Genomic DNA, 24,805 nt, shown 5'->3' on the forward strand with positions numbered 1-24,805 from the left:
AGGAACTGGAGAAAAAGGCACAAAATGCTCTCCATGAAGAAAACAAAGTTGATATCCATAGAAAAGAAGATTGATACTACTCTTTAAAATACCCTGGAATTGCTTTGATTTGATATAGTGCTTTCTACATTCAATTAGTTTAATTTAGAAATCTGAATATGGATAAAATAATATTCCGGCTTTCTCTAAATGAAATGGCAGAAATGGAATCTGAAAACACAAATGCACCTGCTCACACACACATGCACAGTCCTGTGTACACCCACACATGCACACACTCTGGGCACAGCTCCACCATCTCCACTGGCCAGGCTCCGATCTTCAGATACAGTCAAACACAGTTAGGAGAAACCAAAGGTGGGAAAGTACCCCTGCCAAAGAGGATGAATGAAAAGACTCGCTGAAAGGAGAGGAGAGAGAGTCATTATCGCTCAAGAGATTGTATATTTTCAAAACTGTAGAAAGGGTTTGAAAGAAGGATTTAGAGGAGCACCGTTTATCAGATCTTTCACAATGGCTACCAGCGTGTTCTTCACAGGGCATTCTCCAATGCTGGGATAAACCTGCTGCCCTGCTCAGTTGGACTCCATTTACCAGTTATATTTTGCAGAATAGTTTCAAGCAAAATCATGGAATGTGTGCTTTGGCATAAGTTACAGTTGCTGTCCTGAATGCAGTACATTCAATGCATCTTTGGAAAAGAAAAGGACAAAGCCCACTGAATGAACAGTCTCCCATCCTGTTAGAATGTGCCTATTCACACTAACAAGGTGGATAAAATAAACACACCTCAGTGCACAGCCATTCCAGGCAAATTAAACTCTCTGAGACACAAGGAACCCTCCTCCCTATTAATTCTATAACTGTCTATGCATTTTGCAAGCCTGGAACACTTTGGTCAGGAAAAATCATTGGGTCCTCATTTAAGGCTTCAGAAGACTCAAAACAGGATGGGAAGGAGATGGGGGAGGTGAGTAGAGGAAGGAATAGTATTTGTACAAAGCAAGAACTTCTTACCAACCCAACCACCAACCATTAGTTTTCTGAATAATTACTGCATACGCAAATGGTACAAGGTATGAGGAGGGTGTGAATAAATTCTAAGTCAGAAATTATGCATAGAAAGCTTCACTACTGTTAGGGATGCAAGATTCATGGACACAGAAGTATTGGGGAATAGTACATTTGTTTTCTGTTTATTTATTACCTCATTCCTCCCCCTGCCAAAGATTTATGATTACTTACAAATACACACACAAATGATAAAATAAATGAGGAAGTAGAGCCAGATGGAAGATACAAATGAGACAAACAATAATTAAGATAAAATAAATTACAATATGCTGTCCAGGCTACAGGTGATCTGTAAATACAGCTTAGTTTTGAGAGTCTTAAGCACAGACAATAAATCATACAGGATATTATGTACAGAGCTGACCTGCTGTCAGTAAGACAGGACAACTGGTACCAAACTGAGCTGTCACACAGTACTGGAAAAAGTTTGCAGAACTTCAGTGAGGAACCAGTATGTCTGCTGTAGAGAGGGAAAGAGAGGCTGTGAATCTGCATTTTACAAAACTTCCAAGACTGGAAGCCATGGCTGCAGGGATTGAGAAACAGAGGGGAAAAAATCTTCAAAAATCAGACTGCAGGAATTAGTGGAGATTTGGAAACAAAGCTGTCTGTCTGTGTTTGAAGGTTGGATATGAGGGTGGAAGGCATTGCAAGTAGAGGCTAGGACATGTGCCAAATCACAGAAGCAGAAAGAAATCTAAAACCCTGGAGGAGACAGCACCATTCCCACCATTCCTACTCTTCAATGATAGTGAAGAATTTAAGTCGCTTGAATCTACTGCTTAATGTATTCACTTTCAATCAAATCACAAGGAATTAAAGTGGCTACATGTAATAAATGAGATAAAAATACAGATGAACGAAAATGTATATATTAGCTGTCTATTGCTATGCAACAAATTGCCATAAGCTTAATGGCTTAAAATAATTCACGTTTATGATGTCACAGTTTCTATGGGTCACAAATCTGAGCACAGCTCAGCCGGAAGCTCTGTGTAGGTCTCACAAGACTGAAATAAGGTGTCAGTGGGCCTGAGGTTGCATCTGAGGCTCAGGTTCTCTTCTGAGTTCATGTAGTTGAAGAACAGATATCCTTGGAGCTGTAGGACTCTTGGTGTCTTCCTTCTTTGGGCTCTGCAAGAGAATTACTGGGACTTCTACTTTCTCACCTCTAGACTACATCCTAAGGAGCTTGTGTGAATGAGTCAGGCCCACCCAAGAATATATACATTATTAACTCAAGGCCAACTAATTAAAGACACTAATTACATGTGCAAAAATCTGCATACCTTTCCAAATAATGAGATCTAATTAAAGGAAGATATCTGTTCTATTCTTAGGTCCTGCACATGCTAAAGAAGAGAGACATATATATCAGGTACCTGTAAAACCGGAGACTAGATGTTGAGGTGTACCATACAATTCTGCATCCTACAAAGTACAACACAAAGTTGAGAGAATGAAAAATTGCAAATATTCAGAATATAAGAGACAACAAAGCCCTGGTAATTAAACATGCAAATTTAGTTCTGAACTTCCGGTTAGGTGATGAAGAAAGGAGGTATGAACAGAGGTGTCTTAGGACTCGTTAAACCCCTTCTAGTACTGGCTTACATATTGTTTGACTTTTTACTCAACAATCATGAAATACTACAGAATCAAAATGAGGAGAAAAATAAAAACAACTCTTTGGGGGACAAGAACTTAGCTCAGCGGTTCCACCACCTGCCTTGCAAGTACAAGGTCCCGAGTTGATACCTGGTACAAAAAAAAAAAAAAAAACTCTTTGGGATATTGTTGGCCTCTCTGATATGATAGCAATCTAATAAAATGACAAGAACAGAGTTCTGTAGGCTGCTTGGTAGGGTGGGCTGTTGCTTGGGGTGCACATAACAGAAATTAACTGTGAAGAGGCAACATGAGTTGTTCCAGGGGAACTTATGAAATGTAAATATGATCAGAAGTTAGCAATCAGAGTGATCGAGGCTTGGAGGAGACAGGAGCAGAAGTTCAAGCACGGCAAGTCTCCAGGGAGCCTGGCAGGAGCGCTGCTCTGTCCTTTTCCGGATGCTGTTCCACCTTTCTGTGCCACCCTTCCCCCAGGCCTTCTGACAGCCACCTCTCCACCTCTCACAGAGCTGCTGCAATGCCACTGTTTTACTTCATGCTTCTAATAATTGGTCCTAAGCACAGCTGAACGACCATGTCAGCCTACATTCCATTCGTATTGTATGGTAAATCTGCTCAAACATGTCAACTGCTCTTCTTTCCATACTTAAATATCTCACTTTGTGACTCTACTACTTCTGCTCAGACCCATACAGGGGTCTCCCTTTCTTGAGAGGCCCCCCTCCCACAGCACTGATGTCAACCATTCGGCCATTCTTGTTTATGTAAATCTTTGCTCCAACAATCTGCCCATCCATCTTCTGTTAGAGTGCTGAAATCTTTCATCTTTGACGCCTTCATAGAGCTTATTCAGTTAGATACACAAGGCCTTTGATAGGAATCTCAGCCTAGTTCACCCTCCTTGTCAGCGAAAGCCAGCCCATTAGTATCTGAACATTTCTGGGGACAGGGACCTATTTTAAAAGGTCCCATTTTCTTTCTGAGAATTTCTAAAGGAACAAAAGTTCTGCCTGATGTTAGGTTGCAACTACTGCTCTTTAATTTCCATCTTTAAGAAACAATACTGCTCCCTTGAATAAATTAAAATCCTCCCTTACTTTCACATATTGTTAGTAGGAAGATGGATTTTTACAATCGTCTCTGAAGACCATCTGACAGTATCTCCTGGATACTCTTTTATGCAGCAATTACATACACTCAACAGATGTGTGCATCTGTTTACCAAGAGACATGAGAGACATGTTCTAGAATATTCATAACAGCACTATTTGTAATGGTCCTAAACTGAAAGCTACCTAAAAGCTCATCATCAGTAGAAAAGCCTTATTGTGATATAGTCACACAATGTAACACTATACAACAGTGAGAAAGTAAAAAAAATAATATGAATGAATTGCACAAGTGTAATTTGAATAAAAGAAGCCAGACACAAAACTGTGTGTACTGTGGATTACATTTACATAAAGTTAACACACAGGCAAAAATCTTCTCTGCCATCAGAATTCAGCATGGTGGATCCCTGCCAAGTGTGGTTGAGTGGAAACTACAGTAGGAGCTCTGAGTGCTGGTGGTATTTCCCAGCTTGGTGGACGATGATGTGAGATATTCACCCTGTTAAATATTACCAAGCTATACACTTAGGTGCACCTATCTGTATGTATATTAGGTTTCAAAAATTTTTTTAAATCTTCCTCCCTCAAATGACCCAAATAAATCTAGTTTACTTAGTCAATTCTCTTATGGATTATAGAATGATCTAGGATGCAGTCCCTTTTAAACCCATTTTAATTTGCCAAAGCTCTGATCATTTATTTGGAACCTCATCCCTCCAATTACTTTTCAATGTTCTTTAAATCTTCAATGGAACATTATAGGAATAAGTATGTTGAAAATTCCATACAGATAGGTATTTTTCTCTTTGATTTCCTAGTAGCAGATATATTTGGCGTCGATTGTATGTTAATAAAACATGCATCTTCCCTTTTCTTCCTTATTAACTGTAGAAGAAAGAGATGAATTTTATATGGGACTTATATAGTTGACTAAACCAAGTACTTTCTTCCTTTCTCTTTCTAATGAATCCAGTGAAGCTGAACTTTGTATTATTTGTTCTCTCTCCTCAAGTTAACTAAGGACTGATCTTTGCCTGGATTTTTCAAGCCTTGTTCAGATGTTTTAATGTGGAAAGATGAAGATGATTTTTTAGCAGACCCTTCCCTCTAAAGATCTGGTGAAATGATTTCTACTTCTGTTCCTCTTTGTCTTTATCATCCATAAATTGACATAATGCTTGAAATTCTTCCTTACAATTTTCTCTTCCCAAGGACGAAACATCCTCATTTGGACAATGAGACACTGAGACAGGAGCTTTCATATTGAATGAGATTATTCTTCCTGATGGTCTCAGTAAGAAGGCAAAATAAATGGGTAACAGAACACAAGCCACATTCCTAGTGGAGAAGAAAAATTCTAGGCTCTGAATCATGGAATGAAAATAACATTCTGATATTACTAAGACTTCTATCTGATAAATAATTACTAATTGCTCTGGTTACCAAACATTACCAGAGCAATCTGCACACACTGACATTAGGAATGCTGCCTTTCTCTCTGCTCACACAATCATTTGCATACTTGACATCTGGCATGCTAGATGATGTGCAAGGTTTGCTGAATTTTCCTTTTCCATTGGCACAGTTTTTCCTACAGGACACACCTGGGTGTCAGTCACCTCTGTAGACACAGGGGAAAAAGGCCAGCTTCTAGGCTCCACCCAGACCTGTTACTCCGCTGCTTTCATAACCAATGCTTCAGTCTGTACAAGTACAGCCCACCCCATTCCAAGTTTTCTGTCCATATGAAGAAGTCAGAGAGGAAGAGAAATAGGATGAAACTATGAGTCTGCAAAGTCTCTTACCAAGCCTGTTAAAGAACTGTCTCCAGAAAATTGAAGACACATGTCAATTCTTTATAAAGATCATGCAAAACAGAGAAAGAAAATCTAAGAAAGCTACTCATGCAGAAACTATTTAATCAAAGGGCAAAGACAATTATAACATCTGTTAATCTTCTGTAGAGGTTATAATTAGATGCTTTGGAGAAACACCCTTTAAAGGGTGATCTTCTAACATCTGTTTTTTGGACACTCGGCATGGTGCAGTGGCAAATCTCCCCAACACCCTGGAAAACAGAGGACTCGTAGGGACCACAGACTGCCAGGGTCCCCTGGATGCCCACGCATGCAGCCCAGCTCTGAGTCCACTGTCCTTTGGGTAGGGTCTTGCTCCTTATTGCTTTGATAATTTTGTGCATCATGAGTCAGCCTACAATCTTTATGTAATTAGGAACAACAAGATTATATTGCCAGGAATGGCCTTGGGACCATCTGATCTCCCTCTTCATCTTGCAAGTGAGGCCACTGATCCCATGTCCTACAGCTGGCTTGTGGCAGGATTTTACAAGCGGGGTTGCTCAATTCTCTCCCTAGATTGCACCCCACTGTGCAATGCTGCCCATCCTTTGAACATTTTCTTTAGCCTGGAATTTGGATGTGTATTTGTTTAACAGGATCAACATTACAATGAGGCCCTAGGGCATTTGATAGTTGTAGAGAGGTGGAACAGAGTGGAATAGTGCCCTTTTTCTCTGAACCCTGGTCCATTGACAAGCACTGACCATCTTCTGCTCGGGTGAGGGAAAGGAGGAGGAGAGCAATGAAAACAGAGAAATGAACAAACGGGAAAGAAAATTGATGGAGAAATAGGATGCAAATTAGATGAAGGAAAAGATTGTTTAAAATGAGAAATAAGGTGAGTAAAAACAAAAATGGGCAAGGGGAAAAGGCAGCTAGGAAAAATGTCCAGGGGTATATCAAAGGGAATCAAATTAAGACCCCATCCAAAGAAGCCAGACTCTGGTAAAATGCACCCTTCCTACACTATAAGTGGGTTCCACTGCACTTCAAATAGCAGTTAGACGCAGACTGGAGACCATAGGATTGGTAGTTTTGCCAAAAAACCAAAACACAAAGATGGTAAAACCAGGGGCATCACATCAGCCGGTGCATTATCTTCAGCAGTAAAAGCTCTGCCCACATAAATGCTTTTAAGGCCCAGGAGGGGATTAGGTTGGGAAGTTTCCTTGGTGGTTGTTTTGGTAGTTGCCTTGGGAGCTGTAAATATTTGTTTCTATCAAAATATTGAGTAAATGGAGCTCTTAACATTTTTACAACAGGATTAAACATGGCCCTGAGACTGCTACACATAGCGCTGTCATCACCTTTCTCAGTCCGCAGTAGCAGTCACCTACTTAAAAGAGCCAGTCACATCGTCAGGCAATAGAGCCAATAATGATAACAAAGGTCACTGCGTATTTGCATCTATTTTTGTGCAGATATTCCATGTACATATTTAATCCTCACAACCATCCTCTAAGGAGATACTCATCTAATATTGGGCTCAGAGCCAAATTAACCTGTTCGTGCCTTGGCTTTCTCATCCATATAATGGGATTAAAAATAGTATCTACCTCAGGGAGCTGTTATGAGGATTTAATGAGAAATCCATAGAAGACACAACACACGGGATGCATTAGAGGCACTTAATAAATATTAGACAAGAACATTCTTGATATCACTACATTTTATGCAGATGATGAAACCAAGCTCAATGAGGTTAAATAAGTCACCTAAAATCAGTAAGGTTTGGAATAGAGATTGGAACTCAGGAATTTTCAAGGGTAAAGGCCTCTTGGGTAGGAGGTATAGTTGATATGTTCTATTACTTTATCTGTGTTTACTGACTAAAAATGCTGGTCTTCCTAGTATATCATATAGCCACCAAGCAATCTCTCAGGAAGACCATCTCACAACTGATAGGTCTCCAGAAGATCTCTAGCTCAACCTGGGAAACACGAAAGGGCACATTACTCAGCTCAGGATATCTTCCTGCGCCCACACTCCCTGTCCTCACCAACAAGTGAGAGGGAGAAGAAGAAAAAGAAAAGAAAATCCTTGTCCATTCTCTTACCTAGTCTCGTAACTGTAGCACTCCCATTTGATACATGATTTGAATATTGATCTTTGCACTACTGGAAATAAAGGGACGCCCACTCATTTACTGAAAGTTAGGTAATAGACAACAAGCATCTCAAGAATGCTGTCAGCTGACGTACAAAATGTATGTTTTCAAAAGTGTAAAAAGAGAAATGAGAAAGCACTAATCTAAAAGCAAGAAAGCGCCTGCTTATGTTATTCCATTTATCAGACAATTCGGGAATACCTACTGTGTGCTGGCCACAGGTCCTAAGGCTACCACAACAAGTGAACACAAGCCTTAGCTTCACTGGGGAAGATGCTCTGAGTCAAATATGTGGCCACGTGTTAACTAAAGAGTGGTAAAAGTTAATGGAAAACAAGCACATGGAGCAGGCAGGGGATACAACAAAAAAGAAAAGCCTGAAGAAGCCATTTAGGCTGAGAAGAAGGTGCCCCCAGGAAGATGGACAGGGGGTGAAGCGAGGGAGAGATTTTGGGAAGAAGAGCTGAAAACAGACCAGTAAGGAAGAACAAGACAGCTCTAAGCTAGCCTGCTGAGTGAATTTAGAAAAGTCAGCTAAGCTCTCCATGACTGCTGCCTTCACCAGAAGATGTGCAGGATGGAGAGCATGATACACTCTATCTCTCACAGTACAGATTATCTATACCCCTGTCACTGGGAGGGCATAGAGAGTGACTATTTCTGGACCAGCTTCAGGGAATAGAACCCCGTTTTTTAAAGTGGGGCTCACATAGATGCAAGAAGGGAGTTTAACAGGCTCCTGCCAGGTTAAACCACTGGTGGCACATGCATGACTGTCCCATAGGGTGCCTTGTACCACAATGGTGATACAAATGACCAAATCACTTGTATTGTTTTTTATATTAATAAAGTTAATAAAAAGCCACCTGATGGGACTGTCATCCAGGTACCACTAGTTGTTCAAGCCTCCCAGCAGCTAGACATATGAATTACGGCCCTGTCATGAATGTGTTAAATAGTGCTTGGGATAGGAAAATAGTCTTCTCTCTCTTCCATACCCTACAACCAAATACTAAATTATAGTGAGCAGACGCAAGCCCAGGCTCCAACTCCAAAAGAAATGTCACACATACATATAATTATGACTAGGCCCACAAATCTCAATTCTCCAATTTTCTACCAAGAAAACATGGAAAGTGAAATTTAAAATGTCTAATTTCTCCATCTAGAGATAAATACAATGTACCTTAGAAATCGTTTTGTAGCTTTACTGCTTTAATCAGAAATCCTGAACAATGGCGTTTCTAACAGGACTGTAACTGTGGTCCGTTGGTCTGTACATGAACTTTTTACTCAGTTTAACAAGGCCCTCTACTGGCAAGCCCCAAAACCACTGCCTCTAAAGGTATAGTCTTCACTGTTATTTTATGTAAACTATTTACTCCTTATATGTATGTGTGTGTACACACACACACACACACACACACACACACCTCACATTCTGATTGTATCAACCTGAGCTGAAAGAGAGGAAAACAAGAAGGGGAAGAAATGTGTCATTTTGAGTGGGTCGTTCATTTACCTATTCACAGAAATAATATGATACAAAGTATCGTTTGCTTTAAACATTTTCTTCTTCTTTCACAGTATCTAGTATACATTTTGGTCCTCATCCACACCTTCAGTTTCTCACACGCTGAGAAATGATTCAGTATTTACACATGTGCATAAAGAGAAAGGGGAACTGGGCGGAGGCAGGGGAAAGGAAAGAAGGGAAAGAAAAAAATTGAAAATAAGAAGAAAAAAATGGAAACAAAGCTTATGTATATAGGGGGATGGAGGGGTCAAAGGGACGGTCGGGGGATGGGAAAAATAAGAATCAAGATAGATCTTGTACAGGTACAAATTCTCAATGATGGATGCGATCATAAGGTATACCTAAATTACCAATAAACTCAATTAAAAATTGTTTAAAGTATCATTTGCTTTCCTTTGAAGAAGTTATTATAGATGTTAAAGGTGCTCAGAAAGGAAAAATATTTCTTACATTGACAAGTATTGAGTATTCATGAGACCAGAAAGCCAAACTATGAATGTTATTTACCAACTGCAATAAACCAAATCATTTCTATTTGCCCAAATATGAGGAATTGACTATAGCAAGAGGAAAATGCTTCTGAGATGGTACAATAATTAACTTCCTGCCCATGGCAGCTGACCAAAAAAAGCCAGTACATGGTAAGTTCAGAATTGAACTATTCATATAAAAAGAATGTTCTTGAGATTATCTTTGACATTTTTCTCAAAGGGCTGTTGGAGGAAATGAGAAAATTTAGGTTACAGAATCAGAGAGAAAACTAAGTGAATAACTTAAAGAAGAAAAATGACTTTAATGAAAATATTTTTAATAAGGAAGTGTGATTATAGTAAAGTACTTGACTCGACAGCAAACAATGAAGTTGACACTCTGTGTCTGTGGGTCAGCCAACAGAAGGTGAAATATCGGAAAAGAGCTGGGTCTGTACCTATACTGGTTATTATCATTCCCTAAGAAATACAGTGTAAGAGCTATTTACATAGAGTTTACATTGTGTGAGGTATTGTTATAAGGACTCTAGAGATGATTTATGTATATGGAAGATGTAAACAGATTACACACAAATATTATGCCATTTTAATGAGGGATTGGAGCATATGTCCATGATTTGGGGATTCACGAAGAGTCCTGGGACCAGTCCCCAAAAGATACTAGGATAGGACGATTTTATAATCTTGATGAAAATACATGCTAAATATATATTTAATCAAACTTGTGATATAATCACCCTGAAGAACTGGGAAAGTGCAGGAGGCATGGGAAAGACACATTATAATCTACCATAATAGGAAATAAATGAATAATTTGACATTATACACAGACAAAGAAACATATCATTTGTAAATATTATACAGCAGCTAAAAGAGCAGGAAAGTATTTCCCTCAAAAAAACACAAGCGAGGAACGGGGTGGGAAGGGCTGGGGAGGGAACAGCAAGACAGAAGACCTATGCTGTTGATACGTAAATACTTTAGCATCATCAGTTAGCATTAATATCCATATGAATGAATATAAATAAACATTTAACACTACCAGTTAGTAATAACATTCTTATATATGATTAGGTAAGATACGTAAATATTTTAGCACTATCACTTAACATTAATGTTCACCTATATGAATACAGATATATATATAGATAGATAGATAGATAGATATCTATATATATATATATACATATTAGTATTTCTTGCTTTGATTTTTAAATTTTCTAAAAACTAGCCAGCACTGACAATGGAATAATTTGGATCAGACCTTTCAGGCTGGCCTGAAGTGGTTTTTCATTTCCAGATTCAGTTTGCCAAATGAAGCATGTACCCTTTGTGGAACAGTTTGTCAGACATGCATCTCAACAGTAACACTTGTTCCCACATTTCAGAAATAACTGCTCTTCTTTCAACACGGTGATATTTATCTGCCATGTTATTACTCAAGCTTATGCTCCAAAATGGGTTGGGGACTTTCCTCTTGAACTCAGTCCATTGAGTTCCGACAGTGCATCCAAATTCTACTCAAAGAAATCACTAATCCAGGAGAGTTTATTTCTAAGAGAAGCGATCTGGTTTCTTGCCCTGAAAATACCAAGATTAATTTGTGTAACTACTGGGAAGTACCTTGTGTAATTGAGTCTTCCAAGTCGACACGATACACTTCATTAGACAAGTATGTATTGGGGCAGTGTAAGCATTGTGGGTAATGTTCTATGTATCCAAGAGATTTATTATTTCATTTACAAAGGAAGCACAATTGGGAATCCAAAATTCCAAAGGCATTAAACCTTGCAGAATCAGAGAACTGGAGAAAAATAAGGATGTAAGATATCGTATGCTGAAGTGGTTCAGTGACTTTCCCCAGTGTTCAGTCTAAGCCACTGGGGCTGTTTAAATCCACTTTCACAAAATACTACTGATTCTTTTGCAAAATGTCTAACCACCAGCCAAATAGCCAACCATTACTTCCAATTTTTCTTATCCCTGGATTACACTCTGGACCAAGCTGTACTCAGACTACCAACACCCATACCAAGAATACAAATAATCTTATTGTTTATTTAACCACAAACTTCAGCTAACCTACAAATAAGATTCCTATGTGAGATTAAAAAGAAAAATATGAAAGGGCTGAGCGAGGACTTTACATACTTTGGACAATATGAACATGTGAATCATCAGTTCAATTGGTTGCACTTAGAAGTGTTCATCTGATTTACCACTCTTCCAGTGCATTAGTCCAGGGAAGACATGAATAGCTAAAGCTTCATCATGGGCGAAGCTCATTAAGAAAGTAGCCCTGATCAGCCAAGTAACAGTACAATGAAAGGTGAAGAATAGGTATTACTGATTCAAACCATGCCTTGCCTTTAACTACTGGTATGACCGGAACACATTACTTACAGCTTCTGACCTCAGTGTCTTTGCTTACACAGAAAATATAATGATCATAATGATGTAACACATGCAAGGTAGTTAAAAAATGTGCCTAGGGTGGGGAATGTAGCTCAGCAGCACAGCACTCGCTCGGCAAGTGCTAGGTCCTGAGTTCTATTCCCGGTACAAAAAAAAAAAAAAAAAAGAAGTGCGTGGTAGAGAACACTAGCTCAGCAGCACAGCACTCGCTCGGCAAGTGCTAGGTCCTGAGTTCTATTCCCGAAAAAAAAAAAAAAAAAAAAGTAAGTGCCTAGTATACAGCAATCACTTAATAATAGCTATAGGGAGAAAACATCTTAAATCAGCTTTTAGAGTGCCCATCAACCACGCAGTCACACCTTTTTCTCATCATTTATTGGCATCTTACACACTCTGCACGAGGGCTGTGTAAGAGATTGTAAATCTTGCACTCCACATCCTTCTCTCAATCTCACTAGAATCTGGCGGCAAAGGCAGAATGTAAGGAAATAATTTTAAAACAGGGCCATAGAGTTCAGGTATTTCAAAGGAGTTCGGTTGGAATCTCAGGGTGTATAAAATTGTTTCTTCATCTGAGACAAATGCGGGGGGGACTAGTGATATAAATAATCAGGAAGTGGGGAGGGCAGACACTGACCAAGAGGAGATCAAGGAAAGCTGACTCCAGAGAGTGAGGACAAGCCAGGGGTACCATGATGGGAAAGGGCTCAGCACAGGACATAGATTCCAGGGAGAGTGAAGAGCTACTCACAAACAGTTCTCTGAAGGCAGCACCATTCACAGTGGAACTTAAGTTCTGGGAACCAGGAGGCAGATCTACACTAACAACACAGAGGCTGAAGAAGGGAACAGACAGACAAGAATCACTGGGCACACAGCTCCTCTGTGCACAGGGCCACCTGCCTATGGTGTGCAGAGTTTGAATGCTGCTCACAGGAGGGGAAGTACAATAAGGGCTGGAGGATAAACTGGGCATGGAAATGTAGACGCGGACGGGGGCTAAAGAGCATGCAAGCCCAGAGGATTTGGCCAAGGGAAATCTTGGTACCCAAGCCAGTGATCCTCATCTGAATATTCTGAGGAATTTTTAAACTAGATTTACAACTGAATTCTACTTTGGAGATTTTGATTCATTAGGTCTGGGGTGGGATCCAGGTAACAGCAAGATAAGTAGTTAACATTAGCTAATATGCTTTAGCACCCAATCTACGGCTAGCATCGTGCTATGTGTTTCAGCTTGGTAACATATTTAATCCTCCCCATCCTCCCATGAAGTGGGCAGTCTTCTTATCCACATCTCATTAAAGATGAGGAATTGAAACAGAGAAGTTAAGTGGATTAACTGGAATCAATGAGAAGGGAAACAAGGGACTGAGGGAAGCGGAAGGGAAGGGAGGGAAATGGGAGAGAAAAATAGAGAGATCTTCAAATGGAAGGGAGCCGTGAGATGGGAGAAGCAGGGAGGGAGAAGACGGAAGGGGAAGTGGACAAAAAAAGAATTAAGATGTGTTATGTTCGTGTCCCCACTTCCCACAAATAACTTCATCCTTCAGTACTTCCAGCATGCAGTAACAAAACTAAAAATTAAGAAAAGAGCCAGCAAGTGACGGAAGAGAGGTTTGAGTCCGGGGAGTGTGGCTGCAGAGTCCAAGTCCTCAACCACTATGTCATGCTGCCGCTCAGAAGACGCCAGTGCACTGGACTTCTGGCACAGACAGAAGCCCATGCTGGGGCGTGGAGAGGAAGCACGAAGGTGTAGACGCTCACATCACATCCAGAACAGCCTTGGTTCTGTGCGCAGAAGCTGAGCATCACAGGCCTTCAATAGCCAAGAACAATTTAAAGCCATTCAGCACAAGTGTATGATAATTTTTCCAACTAAGTTCAGAGGCCTAGGTGTTTGATGCAGAGAAATGCTTATTTAATTCACTCCCTCATTTAGTTAGGACTACAGACTGAACAACTACTCTCTGCCAGGTCTTGTGAATAAAGGAAGTATTAAGGCATAGGTTTTTCTTGTGATGGAAAAAAGATATTTATGTGGCAAAGAGCTTCAAGTCCTGTGGCAGGAGATGCTATGCAAACGCAAACAAGGGAAGCACCACTTGGTCAAGGGCAAGGCCACAAAGGCGCCCCAAAGGTGGAAGGGTTGGGGCAAAGAAGGCTCTAGACAGTGAGAAGCCCAGGGCTGGAGGGGGATCTAGAGAAGTGTCAGAGTCTGGGGCCTGGGCCTCAGTGTCAGGATGAAGCAGGGAAAAATAATCAATGAAAAAGAGAAGAAAGCTTCCACTTGAAAATGGGCCTCCAAAGAAGAGACAGCAAATTATGTTCAATTAAAAAAAATAGCCTTAGACCTGAAAGGAGAGCAGAAACTGTCAGAGTTGGCAGTCACTTTTGACACCCACCAGGGCTCAGTGCAAAACACCTTCCATGGTATTTTAATGGCTGTACCTCACTAGCCTTTAGGTCAAGGGTAAAATAATTTTAGGGTTCCCTTTGGTTTGTTAGTAGAAAAATGAGGAACAGAGACGTTAAAAAATGTAACCAGAGTCAAAGTCAAAACAGAAATGTTCTCTGTCCTCAGAGACCACCTTCATCCAGACCACCTTCATCCATACAGCTGCACACAACCCTGCTGCTCCAAGAAGGCAGAAGAACCATGTGGATCCTGTTTCTCTGTTAATCTTTCAGAATTTGAAGAGTGGAATACAGGCTGCAGGGAGCATTGGAAACAGATTCTACCAGGAGCTCTGCCGCTGTCTTCCTGGGTGCGTTTGGAAAAATCACCTCTGCCTCAGTTTTTTTTTTTCTTTTTTCTTTCTGTAAAATGACAAGCTTTGACTAAGTTTGCAAACCGTTTTAACAACAAAGCCCTTATTTTAAACAAAAATCCACAAAGACCACTGAGCCCTAAGACAGAAAATATACCCAAGCTGAATGTGCTCTGATGGGAAAATCCAGAGCTGAGGAAGATGCGGGGATCACTCACCTTAGGGCTCTGTGGAAAACAGCAGAAAATATTAGGACCTTTCTACACTGGGTTAGGGAAAGGTCGTGAGAGCTGTCACTGTACTTCTGGGCTGCTGACAGAGCAGCTGTAACCAGGAGCAAGCCCGTCTCCTGGAATGAGTCATAGGTTTGCCTGCAGGAGCTCCCGGGCTCACAGCCACTGCTTACCAATCTGCTCAGCGGGCTGCCAGGGCCAGAGGGCAGGAATCAGCCACAGGCTGCTACTGGCTTGGAGCAGCTGAACTGCCGGCGCTGAGGAGAAAATCAGCAGCCAGAGGGACCCACAAAAACACCATCTAACGGGCTCTTAAGCAGAACTTCCAGGGGGCAGTGGAGAAGAGCTCACAGGAGATCCAGAGCCAGCAGGATAAGAGGGATCCCTGGCCAGACCCGGGGCACACAGAGCCCGCTCTCCTGTTTAAATTGCAGAGAATATTGGGAGTGTTTTAAGGGCCCCCGAGGAAAGTGAAAGGGAGAGTGTAGTTCTGGGAACAAGCATGAGTGTCAAAGTTTGACTTTTTCAGTAGCAGACAAATCAGGACACTGAACATTTCTCCAGATAATTAGTGCCGGCAAAGGGAAAAAAAATTGAATAGAAACAATTGCACAACATTTTTCATTCCCCACGAAATGCCAGAGAATGAATGAACTTGAGGGAAAGGAGCGGAAGGGAGGTAGTGTTCGGGGCCAGGTTATAGCTAGGAGAGGACAAGAAACCATAAACAACAACATATGCGCAGTAGACATCCATAAACGACAGAGGATCAGGGGGAAAAAGTGGGTTTGCCCCCTCCCGTACACGTTAGTTAAAAATACTCTATAATTTTCTGGTAAAGTTTCTAGGTCGGTCTACTAGTTTTTTCTTCGCTTAGTCGGAATTTGTTTCAAAACATAACACAGCAGCAGCAGCCCACCCACGCCACCTCGCAGAGGCGGGGAGCAGCGATTCCGCGTCCGCGTCTGCGCGTCCTCCCGCCTAACCCAGGCGACTTCAGCGCACTATAATTACTCCGAGCAAATGCATGCTTGTGGCTGCCGGCAGAGCCCACAGAAATACGTAAACATCGTCATCTCACTTTAAAAGGAAAGCAAGCTGTATAAATAAGAAAAACTGTTCCGAGAGTTAAAAACAAAACAAAACAAAACAAAAAAAACCCAACAGTCTTACTTGGAGTTAGCGCCTGGGTGAGCACCAGTCACAGCGGTGGAGAGAGACAAGGAGCTACCACCGCTCCACAGCTCTCTGAAGCTAAAAACCTCGTCCCGCGGTTATCCTCCGTTTATTTTGGGAGCTTTCAGACTGCCGCCCGAGACCGCTTTCCTGAGGATCCCAGGGAGCGGCCGCGAGGTCCCGCGGCTAAGCCGAAGCCCAGTCCCAATCCGAGTCCGAATGCGGGGCGGAGAGTGCGCGAAGACTCGTGCTGCTCGGGCTGCGGCTCCGTAGTGGCTCCGAGCTTGTAAATACAAGCTCCGTGGACAAAGTCCCAAATGACATCACTGGCAGCTGCTTATTGTTGAGTCTTTATTAACTGACTGTCAAAAAGAAAGGAGGGGGCGGGGAGCGAGAGTATCTTTCCGGCCGCAAACTCCGCATCTAGGAGTAGCTTCCAGCTTTCCTCCTGTAAATAGTCCTGTTGATTCCCACTTCCAAGAGCTTGGCTCCTTGCAGGTCCGAAAAAGCCAGGGAATTGCCTCCGCGGACGCGCGCCGGATGGCTTGCAGATGTGGAGGGAAAGTTTGAAGGCCTCTCAGGTTGTTTACCCACCTGCTTTGGGCCTTGCTCCAGAGTTTGCCGATTCATAAATATGTGAAGATGGGTTGCGTCTTACATGGCCCAACAGCTTTTACTGTGATCTACCTACTCGGCTAATGTTTTCTCTAGATGGAGTTACTTGGGTTGCAAAAATTTTTCCCCCCCGATACACTCTATATTAAAAGTTTCTCAAGTTGAGGTAGAACTCTGAAATCATGAGGCAAAATGTTGTATTTTTTTTCCAATATGTAATATTTTTAGGAAGAATGACGGAAGCTTTCCTCCAGTTCTTAAAATTTTAATGAACTACCTGTGCCACACACACTCAAAAACAAACAAAAAAGAATAATTAAGAACCTGTCAAGTATCACAAACAATCTCAAAGAATACTGCCATCTTTACTCACTTTCGATTATCAGAAGAAAGGTGGGCCCTCTCGTTTATTTTCTGCTCTTTCAGGCTCTCTTCTTCTACGAGCCAATTTTCAGTTTTTATGGCTGTCTCCCCACAAGCCTGGTACCCCGCTTAGGGGCATTCCACACATCTAACATACGTCCTGCCTGAAGCTCTCACTCCCAGCCACTGTTTTCCTTCCTTCCTCTGGACTGCTGTAAAAATGCTTACTATTTATATTTATTTGCTGCTTTTTATATACCATCTTGTATTTTTAGTTTGTTAGCCATCTGTGTTCTGTCTCCCCAACTCAGTTTGCACAGGCTTTCAGAGCAGCCATTGTGTTGTGTTATTTATTTGTTTACGCCCAGATCTCCTGCCACAGTGGATTCTAAGCAGAAAGGCAGAGGGGGAGAATGCAGAGGGCAGAGGCAGAAAGTTTAGCAGATCCCATAGAACATGGAACAGGTACATGGATAGATGAACCACCACCCTCCCAGCCCTTGAGAAATAATGACCTCACACTCTACTACTCACCCACAGCAGGTGCTTGGCTATGTCTGCAAATCACTTCCTCGAAGAACAGCAATTGATTATTGATTTGGTAGAATCTCGAGATCCCCCAGTATGACACTTTCAGTGGAGAATTAAAGACAGTCCAGAATTAAAGTCTGTCACTAATAGGTCTTAAACGAGCACAGTGTTAACCAAAGTAAATTATAAATGTTAAAAATTTATATGTACAAATTCTTGGATGCAGCAATCCCACTTTTTCACAGTGACCCCACAAATATGTTCAGCACTAGGCTATAAGCATCACAATGTTCTCATCATTATTCATTATCCAACAAGGTTGGGACCTCTTACAACTCAGAAATATGAGGAAAGGTAAACTGGGATAGCTGTGCACTTGCTCACAAAGCAAAGGCTGACAGGTGCTTGTCGAGAGTCTAAAGAAAGGTGCAGAATAGATAGAATAGGGTCCATGATGAGAGAAATTATACAAATTGTTGATTATCCTTGGGAAGAGGTGGGAAGAATTGTTTCTTTTGGTATGGATTGATTGTTTTTAATAATCATGCTGTTAAAATAATTTTTGTTAGTAAAACAAATTTTAAAAGACACTATATAATTTCCAAAATATATCCCATGGAGAAACTTAGCTATTCATTTACAAAATGTTTGATCTATAGTAGGTATGCAACTGTTGCTTGAATGAATGTCACTGAAGTACATTCACCAGTGTATAGGTATAGAATTTTGTAAAAAGGAGGGGGAACCAGCTATTGGGTTTTATTTGACTCAGACTGACTGTCTTCCCATTTCATTTAAGAACTAATTTGAAAACCTCTTAGACTTTGTCCACCTTAAGCAATGATGACACTTAAATATTCAGAACATAAAGGGCTGAACTTTCCTTGTGCAGTTGCTGTTTGACAAATAGAGCTTTAAGGGAAGACAAGTATGAGTCACTTGGTTCAGTTCCCTGGGTGATCACAAGCACCGCAGATCAGTTAGGAAACTTGCCCTGGTGAAGGTCTGACCGCCTCCCAGTCCTGGCTCTTTTACCTTGACCGCACTCCAGGGGGAGATGAGTGAGCAAAGCCTGACCCAAGGTGAGTAGGCCCAGCTGTACCAGGGAGGGAGAAGTGGCTTATTCAGTGTTCCCAAGTGACAGCAAAAAATCCCAGGTCTGCAACCCTCCCTAGGGCCTACGGGACTCTGTAGTGGAAACTGCAAGGCATAAGCCATACATTAGTGCTATGTGTTTCTTTAGAGTGGAAAAAAAGTGTTCAAGAAAGAGAATGACTGAAAATTTCCACCAAGGTAGGATGGGCTATTTTTTAAAAAAAATTTCTATTCCTCTGGAAAGCACACTGGAGTCTTGTCTTACTCATAGTGAGAATATATCTCATGTCTGTAATCATTTGGCAAAAAAGAAAAAAGAAAGCATGCCTATAGCTCGTGCATGTTTGTTTGTTTTGTTTGTTTTTAACAGTCCAACAGTGATAGGAACCTGAGTCAGGATTCTGTTTAAATCACACATTTGGATCCCCTTGGGTGTGATACGGTTTCTACTTTGCCAGGCAAGAGGTGAATATAAGTGATTAACTTACAACTTTGTGTAAAAGCAGGGGGAAGGTGAGGGTGGATGGGAGAAAGGCAGGCCTCTCACCATGTGGTCACTAATGCAGCTGCCAGAATCCCCTCCACCTGGGGAGCGTGCCCCTGGCCCTGAGACCAGCCCTTACCAGTCCAAGACTACCAAAGGCAGATACACATCTAGTGACTTGTTCATTTTCTTTAAAAAATAAGTCTCACAGCATTCTTCACATTGAAGTGCTTTCTGTCTTTTTTTGGGGGGGGTACTGGGGATAGAACTTAGGACCTTGCCTTTGCAAGGCAGGTGGCAGAAACCCTGAGCTAAATCCCCAGCCCTATTTTCTGTCTTAAACGAGAAAAATTTCTAGTGTGAAAGACTATAATCAGGGCTGCATGGTGTAAAAAATAGCCAAGGGTCCCATGCAGCTGATTCCTAGTGATGATCTTGTATCACTAGGGACCTACCAAGCCCATCATCACAGATTGGTTTCACCTCCAGTGTCTGATTCCCCTTTCTCTTTTCCTCACTTCCATACACGACAGTACCACTGCCCATTTCTTAAACACTTTTATGTGCCATTTGATTTAAGGGCATCATTTAACTTACCCTTAAAATAACTGAGAGAGTGACGTGCTATTTTCATCACTCCCATTTCACAACTGATGGAATTGAAGTCCAGAGAGATGTTATTGAGTATCTTGACTGTGATCACACAAATAGCCAGCAGTAGAACCAGCACTTCAACTCAGCTCTGCCTGACCCTGCAGTGTCCCAGGGAGCCCTGGATTCATCCAGTGACTATAAGTATTATAAAGAAAGTTGGTATACTAGTATGAATAGTAAAACATTGGAAACAGAAGCATGTGACTATTATTACAATAACCTGTTCTGATTCCTACATACCAATATCAAACAGGATACATTCAACAAAGTTCAGATTTCAACTCCAAACTGATGTGACTACTGCTTATTTAGGTAATCCAGCCTCTCTGTTGAGCTCCCCCTAAAGAAGATAATGCCATTGGCCTCAATAACAGGTGCAAAGGACATCTGCATCAGACTCACAGGGCTTAGTTCTGGAGCATCCTGAGGGAGTAAACTCCCCATACCTTTGAAATGCACAAGATCCCCTTTGGGAAAGGAGAAAATATCAGAAGGCGGGCATTTAAACATATTTGCCATCTACTTTTCTTCACACCAAGAGTCTTTAGTTATGAATACTCCTGTGCTTCAATAAGCATTTCTTCTCCCAGAGCTAAGGGTTCTAAAAGGCTTAGGAAAAAGCCTGTGGCCAGCCAGTGTACCCTGGAAAAGATAACCTGATCAGACGTAGGAAGCAGAGGTGATTCCAAGAGCATAGAAACAAACACCTCAGCATCCACCAAACAAATCAACACAACTTTGAGGGACTGAATCTGTAGGGGCCTTGAGAATCCCTCATGCTGAGAACATGGTTCACATCATTCACATGTAATGGTCCTTAGACCATGTTTTAAGAAACACTGGTTAAGAAACAAGAGAGGGAAGTATGAGGTTTTCTTCAATCAAAATTTTGAATAAATACCATGTAGCTTTTTTCCAGTTGTTTAGGAAAAGACACTATGATCAATTAAAAAATTCTTGGTGAGCACTGCCTACACTAAGTCCTACCTGACACAAAGCTGATGCACAAAGCACAACTTGGTAACGACAAAACATTTGCCAAATTGATAGCCCTAAACACATAGTGGGATAAAGATATTAATTGGCATTAGTTACTTCAGTTGCCATTGTAGTTCACATAGGTAAATCAAACGAAAACAAGACCCAGCCATAAAGTGAGTATAAGGAGTTCCTACACAGTTCAGATTACTCAGTAATGACTGCTTTGATGTGTTTCGTGATGTATTAAATTTCAAGCCCTTTTTCTCACTGGAGGAGTGTGGGATGCTTGCCAACACCATCAATATCTGTGTAGCCTGTCTGTTGGGCTGCAGACACTTTCAGGACACCAAAGTCCTTCGGAGAAGGGGCTGAGGTGGCAATGCTGGAAGGGAACATGAAAGGAATTTGTAAAATTGACCTCCTCTGAGTAACATCTGAGACCTGATGATTTTTTTTCCAAAAAAAGAAGTGCTATCCCCGCATCTGTTTTCTTTTTTCAACAAGCACAGGCTTCGGGTCCAGCCCAGGGAGGTACAGTGAGGGTTAAAGTTCCTATAATACCGAAGCCTCTTAATGAAAGGCCCAGTGTAAGTATAAAGTATCACCGTGAAGGTGGAGGATTTAATTTCAGCCTTCGCTTTTTGTTGTTGGCAGTGCCTGCTGTGAGTTTGACATTTTTAACTATTTTGCTCGCCCCAAATAAAAAAGGCTGGGGAAGGGGAGGTGGGAAAAGGGACAGGGGGACCCATCATCTAGCCCTGACTTTTATTTTACACAAATCCAAAGCAAAGCATTAAAGTGCAGTTGGCCAGCTCAGGTCCAGCGATGCGACTTCAAGGGTTTACATCAATGTGTTAAACTGCAAGAGGCAAGTTGCATTCCTTTTAACCTGAGAACGGTGTCCACCTGAAACCAGAGCCCTAGGGAGGCTGTGAGGGATATGGCGGTGTGTAAACTGAGAAAGCAACTAATTTTGTAGCCCATGATTGTCTAAATAAAAAGACCCTGACTTCAATTTTTAACAGATACTGAGAGGCCATTAAAATCAGTGATAACACTAAGGAAAGGAAGAGGATGAGGACAGCCTCTGACCTTTCCCTCCCAGAGACCTTATTGTGTGGTTAGGGCCTTCAATAAAGTTTGTCCTGAATCGCATTGATACTTTCTTACAGTTTCTCAAACTCACTGGTCTCTGCAACACAGTGGCTCCTGCCCCCACCAGCTCATACTAATCCTGAAATGGGAAGAGGACCTCACAGCTGATACTAGGCTAAGACACCTGGAGAGGAAGCAGAGATGTTCAATCTAATCCTGCGGTCCCCGGGATTCGGGCTGCCTTGCCTGCTTTTGCCTCAGCGGCTGGCTTCAAGAGTTTTGGCTGTCTGTGGGCCACTCAGCCAGCCCGAGTTCCTCTGTTCATGCTGACAAAGGTTCTCAAGTTAAAACGGGAGTTGTAGTAGGAAAAGCAGGTCAGGGGTCTGTTGAGAAATGGGCGGGAGGAGGGGCATACCTTTTCATCTTCAGCCTTCAATGTTTAAAGAGTGTGCACCCACCCACCACGTGCAATGAGTTCTTTTTATCTAATTGCCTGATATTTTACTTCAAAAACACTTTATTTTTAAGGAAATATTCTTACAGAGTCCTTTGGAGAAGAGATCCTTACAGATCCTAGGGAAAGAAACATGGCCATCTTCACAGTTCAGTCTCTTCCCAACCAGACAGCACAGGAACGTCAATAGAAAGGGCAAACATAGGGGGAGGGGGTCAGAGATAGAGCTCCCAAGTCAGAAGCAATGTGCACCTGTCCAAGCAAACAGCGCAGATGTGCCCAGGACTAGACAAGGCTGAGCGACCGCAGGTGGGCTCAGCCCAGTTACCAGGGACTGCTGTCCTACCTTGTCCTTCTCTTTCTTTTCTTTCTTCAGCAATCCTTCTTCCAAGCCACTTGTCAAATGCGGACTATAATACCTGCCTGCTCTCCAAAAGGCAACCAGCATACTTGCTAGTAGTTAAAAATACTTTGGGCATTCAGGGAAAATGATATATTATTGTATAACAAATGTCATGTGAATTTGAGAGCTACACCAATCCATTATTCTTTGAAATCAATATTGTAATGTATTATTGAATTGCTCACTCAGTCATTGAGTTATTCACCAAAATACACAAAACTGTTTACAGTTTATATGACAAATTCTGTGAGAACCTACTATACTCAAGGCTCAAGCCTATTTTGTTATCTGAACAGCTAGAAATAACTATAGAAAAACTCAATGAGCATCCTGTGATTGTCACATGCAAAGGAAAAATACTGAAATACGTCTAGTTTTATGTAGGTAAAAATAAAGTCAAAGTGCAGAGGCCACTGGTGCAAGAGTGAGAGGTGGCAAGTGAGACTGCAAGTTAGAACCAAAAAATATAGGGTGGCTTGAAAACCCAGTGCAGCTAATTGAGCATGACACATCCAACCTCTTGTACACAAAATCATAGTTATTGGTGGGAAAGCAGTTCATCAATGGAAACATAATTGTTAACTGAGCTTGAATTATGACTGACACGGTGCTAGAAAGTCCAAAGGTTACAAAGTAGGTGAATCACACTGGCCTTGCCTGGAAACCATTCTGTATTTTGAAAGCAGAGTGAGCAGAAACTGCTCTCCTTGCATTCTGAGATAAGATCGCTTTCCTCCAAACCCTTCAGGCCTTGGACTTGAGGTGGATAAAAGAAGTTGTGGACATAAACTCCCAGAGAAGGCAACCTCCCGACCTCCAACATCAAACCTCCAAAACAAAGTACAAGTACGTTTAGTCCCTGAGAGGGGCTCCTTCACTCTGGGAAAGGGCAGTGAGGGATAAGATCAAGGTCAGGTTTGAGTATGGGTGAGATTTCTCACTAACCTGGGCCCCAGAGATGGCTGAAACCCACATTGCCTCTTTAGTGAGAGTGAAAGAAGAAGGGAAGGAAAGAAAGAAGGAAGAAAGGAAGTAGTGTGTGGGTGTGTGTGTGGGGGGTGGATCCGGAATTGACCAGGTGAGGGTGCGTCTTGAGAGAGGGCTCCCAGGGTAGCTCTGTACACAGGGTGGTGTGGGAGCACCGGAGTCTCGAATGAAGTACTTGCCTCAAGACTTGCCTTGATCTCAGTGACACTGGAAGTGTCAGAGTTTGTTGAGCCATATTTTTCTCCCTTGATTTATTCTCCACTTCACCATTCTTTACCTATCCTTAGGAGTTTGTTCCAAATAATTTTCTCTCTTTAATTGATTGCCCTCATGTTCAGTTTCCTTTTGATCTATATTTATTAGCTGCCAAGCACATGTGAAGCACCTCAGGAAACATCAATAATGTTTGTACCCCCTGTCATTCTTAACTAGATGGAAAAACATCTTGTAGTTTCTGAACCCTACGTTCATCCAGTATTGTATGGCTTTCATTGAGATCCAAGAACTGGCTTGGAATGGGCTTTCTAGCAACCCACCTAGGATGCTCCAGGTTCTTGATTTCTCAGTCTGAGAAATAGAGAAGGTTGGTCACCCTATGCCCACAATGGGCTCTGTTCGCCACTTTGCAAAATCTAAAAAATGTGGAAGGGGTCTGAAATGGAAACTGTATTTCTATACATATATCCTACCTAATACCACCCATCCCCATATTACCTGAAGCAGTCCATCCCATGTAAAT

The 24,805-nt window shown here is 41.7% G+C and overlaps 1 protein-coding gene across 2 annotated transcripts in view; it reads right to left on the reverse strand.

The window, feature by feature from the left end:
• Nckap5 (NCK associated protein 5) overlaps nt 1-16,866 on the reverse strand; it is an 855,349-nt gene extending 838,483 nt beyond the window's left edge. For both annotated transcript variants that reach the window (XM_010606203.2, XM_010606202.2), the window contains exon 1: nt 16,402-16,866. The gene's annotated coding sequence lies outside the window, so the exon portion shown is untranslated. The remainder of the gene's footprint in view (nt 1-16,401) is intronic.
• Nucleotides 16,867-24,805: the final 7,939 nt, after the last annotated feature.

Source organism: Fukomys damarensis, unplaced genomic scaffold (assembly GCF_012274545.1).
Source record: "Fukomys damarensis isolate Sample0158 unplaced genomic scaffold, DMR_v1.0_HiC HiC_scaffold_29, whole genome shotgun sequence".
NCBI classification, from domain to species: domain Eukaryota; kingdom Metazoa; phylum Chordata; class Mammalia; order Rodentia; family Bathyergidae; genus Fukomys; species Fukomys damarensis.